General features: G+C 36.8%; 1 protein-coding gene across 1 annotated transcript in view; it reads left to right on the top strand.

Moving 5' to 3' along the window:
- Nucleotides 1–381: 381 nt before the first annotated feature.
- The window catches only part of SNAPC4 (small nuclear RNA activating complex polypeptide 4), a 745673-nt gene continuing 740054 nt past the window's right edge, over nt 382–6000 (top strand). The window contains exon 1 of the mRNA XM_044058642.1: nt 382–646. The gene's annotated coding sequence lies outside the window, so the exon portion shown is untranslated. The remainder of the gene's footprint in view (nt 647–6000) is intronic.

Here is a 6000-nt window from a genome sequence, read left to right as displayed (position 1 = left end):
TTATTATTATTATACCAAATGAATCCTTGAAGCGCTTAGTTCGAAGGCGATCCTCCCCACAACTGAATTAAAATAATCCATTAACAATTACATAGCAGACTCAACAAAGACGGACAAAATCAGGGACAAATCCAGAAATAATTAGGTACTACTAACCCAACATGATATACTGATAGACTAGGACACTGAATTAATTAACATTTTCCAAAGTAAAGAAGTTTATAACTCTTATTATTGTCATTAGTTAAGCACAATTCACTTGTCACATTTTCTCCAAAAGTCACCAGTTTTAGCAGGGATTAAGAACAACGCTAAAATCAGACAAAATTCAGGAATAGCTGAGAGTACCTTTACAAAAGGAAATGCACACATTTATTGTATCACATTACAAGCCTTTACAAATTCCGCAAGTGGTAGAACTCAAATTCTTCAGGCTGACACATTAATGTTTGAACGCTTAGTTCCCTGTAGCCAAAGACGCACAACGTCAAAAAAAAAAAAAAAGAGTCGCGAATATCTATGGGTTCATGGGAAGGAACGACTATATTCTTAGATTTGCATAACATGGCGACGTACTTTGCTACAGATGGGAACCGTCTGCTGTTGCTTGAGTAACTGCTTATTTATAAACTGGATATCAGCGGAGGTAGGAGTTTTGTTTAATAATTAATCTGCTAGACATTCTAGTTAAAATGTGCTACTTCTGAAAGAAGTATCATATTGTATGAAGTGGATGGTATGCACAAAAATTTTGAGTGCTGGTTGCCTTGAAAATTTGCATGGAAAAGCAAGTGGTTCTGGGTGTGAGCGTGTTTTAGTTATTGTTGGGGAGGCATAGGTTAATTTATATTTCTGGTTGTACGGTACATATTTGTTAACTGTTTTAGTGTCATATGATGTACACGGGGGTGATTTCTGTGTCAGAGAAATCGTTTAAGTGTTATTATGTTATTGCACGGCGTTTTTCAAAATAATGCGTAGTGACGTTATCAAAGTGGGAAAAAGTTTAATCATCCCCGTAGGGTTGATGTGCTTTATTGTTAAAGTACACTTGTAGGATGAAGTAAGTGTACGTAGTCTTGCCTGCTTTCCACTAGTAGAGCCTTTATACATTTTTGCAGGTTGTAGTGGTTTGATCTTTATATATGTTAAACTGTGACTAGTCAACAGATAACTAAAACACCCCTAACAAGATGTAGTCTACAACTTGTTAGGGGTGTTTTAGTTATCTGTTAAATGGCATACTTATTAACTTTTTGTGCTCAAGAATTAGAGGCAAAGGCCCAAAAACGGGGTATAAGTTTGGAATTATTTACCAACTGCAATGTCAGGTGATTTACCAGAATATCCAGAAATGTACACCAAGCATATGCAGCAAAATCAATGACATCTGAAAGCATTTTCAGCCATGACCAGGGTAATTATACGCTAAAGGCAAGGCTAAATCATTCACATATTTATTTGTTTAAGAGTTTGAAGGAATTAAGTGAACAGGGGATCTAGTCCCCTAGAGTTGGAGGGAATAGTTACTGACACTGAGTTTATATAGAGAATTCGGGATTTGCACAGCTCTTTCTGGCTTGAAGGATTGTCTGTTGTTTACATGAATGAGCAGACTTCATGTCTGAAGCCCATGTTTGTGCATGCCTAAGAAGAATTTATGATTGTTACTGTTACTGATGTTGGTGTGAAGTTTTAAAGAAAATGTGTTTACTGAAAGAGACAGATTAATTTAGTATTTGATGACTAGGTATATGAACTTAGTCAGAGGACCCTTTTGGTTGAATTTAAAAGGAAAGAAAAAAATTAAATAACAGAAGAAGTTATGTGGAACTGTTAAGTATATAAAATAAATTAGATTGTCATAGTTGTAAGGTGTGGAACTAATGGACAGTTAAAATTAGTGTATTGTCATAGTTATAAGGTGTGGAACTAATGGACAGTTAAAATTAGTGTATTGTGTAAAACTTAAGTTAGTATAAAAGATGGGTTACGTGAGTAAAAGTAGAATAAAAAGTGTGCTGGATGGAAGAGGAAATTGGGAAGATGTTAAAGGTGAGAGGTGTTTGTTTTATAAATGAAGAAAGGTTATGTATGGATAGCAGGCAGGATGCTAGTAGATCTTGTGGTGAAAGACAAAAATGAAGTATATATGTGGTAGGATATATACAGGTAACAGGCCAAGATGTTAAGAATGAACACTAGGAGGCAGAGAAATAAAATAAATCAATGTTAAGAGTTGTGTAGAGGTCTTGTCAAGAAAGACCATTTGATTTGGAAATGAAGTTGTAGGGTGTTTATTGCTGAGGACTGTTAATTGTGTTGAGCCAAGAGTACTGTGAAAAATGGGTAGCCTAAATGAAGGATAAGTTGAAAGAATTTTGATAGTTGGGGCAGGTAGTTCTGGGTGGCAATGGCAGGTTTAGAGAAACCATGTTCTTTAATGCAAGGCAAAGTGGAGGTCTAGGTAGGGTATGTGCTCCAGTATCTTGAGATGTGAAGAGCTAGGAGATGAGGGAAGGAAGTATGATTGTACACAGGAGAGTGATAACAGTTGTTGAAAAGAATCTTGTAAATGTTGCAACAGAAGTAAAATGGAGCTCCTTCAGTGGTTGGGAGTGTGTTCTTGCTATTTAGAAATATAGAGAGGTGTAAGAGAAGATGATCATCACAGCATCCCTTACATGGGACAGTTATGTAAACAGCTGTTCACCACTCTGCATTCATTCTCCACCCTAACTGGATGAAAGGGCAAACCTATGCTGCTTCCAGCTGTATATGTTATCCTGAATCATTTCTATTTATAAGAGTTCTTTAAACCAAATTTCTATTTAAAGACCCAAAAAGACAGGACAATGGTTTCATCTATTACTTTGCACAACTTCTGCCATCCACAGTATATTTTTACTTGGCTATTCCTTACTGAGTAAACCAACCTTTTCTACCAAGAAAGCTGGAAACGCCATAATGGAATGCCAAACCAATACTCTTTCCTTATGTGCCACTCGGTATAAGGTATTCAATTCTTTATGGCTGCTTTGAATGTTATCCCACATTTTAAGATGAGTCCTAAGGGGTGCATCTGACAGCTTAGGATACAATGACTTGTGCTGTTTAAATACTGTACTCTAATCTTGGTCATATTTGCTCCTCTATAAACTCTGCAGTTAGTCTTTGTTTAAATTAAAGGCTGGAACATATTTTTCCCATTCCCAAACTCCTAGTTTTATAGCATGGATTGAATTGTATTGCATATGCTGGTACCCTGCTGTCTAAACTGTTTTTGCTACACTGGAAGAGCCAAAGTTAGAATGCCCTGCTATTATTCATGCAAATTTTGTAATGAAATTTCAGAGGGGTATAAACTTTAAAATATAAGGTCCTAGTGTCTTTAGCTCATTTGCCTTTGTTGCTATAACCTAACATTTTTCATGATACTCTGGTGAACATCTGCTCAGTGTTCTGAAGTACTTTTTTATTGAGTTATCATTACATATGATATAAACATCTTCTGTATTTCACCAGAAAAAAGTATATTTTTCAGTTGTATGATGTCTTGAATATAATGCCATGCTTTTCAAGTGGCTAAACTGCAGAATCAAAGTCAAAAGTGTGTTGTTCTACAAGTAGATAGGATCAAATTACAGTCATAGTTTTGTTTTGCAAATGAATGCTCTGTTATTCCTGCAAGTTGTATACTGAAATATCAAATAAGGATAGACTATAGCCTTTCAAAACTGGCCTCAGTCCAGTGACATTATAGACCATTTACTTAACCATGGGATTACTAGTATTGCTTGAAACATGTCTAAAGACATAATAGAGCAAAGGGGTAATGAGCATTTTTATTGCTGATAATCTTTCTGTTGTTGACAATCCCTGCTGGTGCCAATATGAGCTTGTATAAATGCCTTTAAACAAATTTCTTGTAAATTCTTATTAGCAATGTTCATGGTCTTCGGGTAAAACCGTATACCCAGATGCTTTGCCACTATTCCAGAAAATGTCAGTCCTCTTCTTCAAGGGCCTCAACCTAGTGACAGCTAGGTAAATGGAGAATATTTCTGGTTGAGAAACATTAAGATGAGGCTCAAGAATGTTTCATACTGGCCAGCAGCTCACTTAGTTGATTAGCATTTCTTGCTGGGTTTTTGTAAAAGAACTAAGCAATCATCTACATAAAGAGTGTCATAGTGACTGGCCCATGCCTTTGCCACTCATATATGCTGTAATGTTTCTGCTTCTAGGAAAAACAGTAGGAGGCAATGGGCAGCCTTCTTTTGTACCATTTTGTGACTCAAAGGGAGGAGGTTTCAGGGCTTGCACTGCCCTTAAAAGAAAACCGGAAACTCCACATGTGACATATTCCCAGTTAATCATATCAAATGTCTGGACAAAATAAAGCGTTATAACAGCAATAGGCTGTGGAACTCTGTATAATCCTTGCATATGCGCTGTTAATGTTCTGAGGTGGGTCTGCACTGGATTGTCCCTTTACAGACCCTGGTTAAGTATGTAGAATTGGGATAACAGATTTTTAGCTTTTTCTGACAGAATCCTGTAGTAAATATTAAGATTGAGATAGATAAGGGATATGGGGAGGTAATTGGCTATGGCAACACCATGATGACAGGTTAAAGAGGATGTATTTACAGATCCATTCTCCCAAAAGACAGTATGTAAATGTTCAAGAGGAACAGGTGTCTTGCCCTTTGGTGTGACGTAATGTATTGCACACCTCACTGTTTGTCAATGAGGTGTTTAAAAACTATGCTGCTGCCTCTGTTTTAGATTTGGTAGAACAAATCTCTTGAAAACAAATCTTCTGCCATCTCTTTCCATGAACTTTTTCTTACTTGACTTTGAATACAGGGCTTGGTTGAATTTTGCAAATTCATTAGTAATATCCATTTGTGTTAAGAAACTCCCCTTAGTTAAAGAATGTGAAGTGATTTGATTGGATCAGTTACTCAATAAGAAATGGGTGTGTTTTGCTATCCAACAGGATCTGAAGAAGGTATTTCCGAAAGCGCTTATCCTTCTGTTGAAGACAAGAGACTTTCTGCTGTTACAGTGTGATCAGTCTACTTGTGCTTGATTTTACTTTTATTAAAATATTAGGTGTTGATACTCATTCTTGAATTATAAGAGTCACTCTCTGGAGGAACAGCAGTTAGTTTTTTCTTGGTTAAAGAATGGGTAGCAGGTATTGCTGAATGCCTTCTACATTTAAAGACTAATGGTTTTCCCTAGTATATTACCCTGGGCCAGGACCTGCCCTTTTTTATAGCACCCTCTATGTCTTATGTAGTAACTTACAATGTATAATTTGCTGTATGCCCTTAAACTTTGTTTTCTTACATTTCTTTTTCTCTGTACCTTGAAGGTACAAAGCTTTGTCCCCAGTACACAGTCTCATTCCTTCTTCCAACTTCTAGATTCCTACTAGAGTGTAATAAAAAAATCACTCGTGGGCTAGCTCTTATAACACTCAACGTGTGAAGGATATCTATTCTCTTGCCAAATTCAAAATCAAGGGGTTCGTTCCCCAGACTCTACTTAGGTCTCCCAGTTGGTTGGTATGAAAAGCAAGTGTGAACGTTGCATGATTTGTCATGGGTGCTGAAATAATATCTGCCCTTTCCACCACTTGGACAAATGGTTTGAGGGAAAAGTAAACAAACTTCCTCTGCAGGTGGTGTGGACTCCATACATACTGCAAACCTGAATGACCCATGATTTGGTGAATTATTTTTGCCAGCAGATATGCCTTTCACTAGATGGTATCACTGTTGGTCATGTGTGATATTAAAGTCCTTTGTAATGATCATTTGGAGGGGTTCAATTTCTCCACATCCTGCTTCCAGATTTATAAAGAATTGGAATGTGTGCTCAGGGGAATCATGGTTATACTCACAAAAGCTGCTTTCTGTCACTGGACTATTGAATGGGGGAAAAGTAGACCAAATAGGTCATTATAGTTTTGTTTGTCAAGTAACA

Source organism: Protopterus annectens, chromosome 16.part0, assembly GCF_019279795.1.
Source record: "Protopterus annectens isolate FY-2018-M chromosome 16.part0, PAN1.0, whole genome shotgun sequence".
Lineage (NCBI taxonomy): Eukaryota > Metazoa > Chordata > Ceratodontiformes > Protopteridae > Protopterus > Protopterus annectens.
The sequence above is the reverse complement of the archived record's forward strand: the minus strand, read 5'-3'. Positions and strand labels throughout refer to the sequence as shown.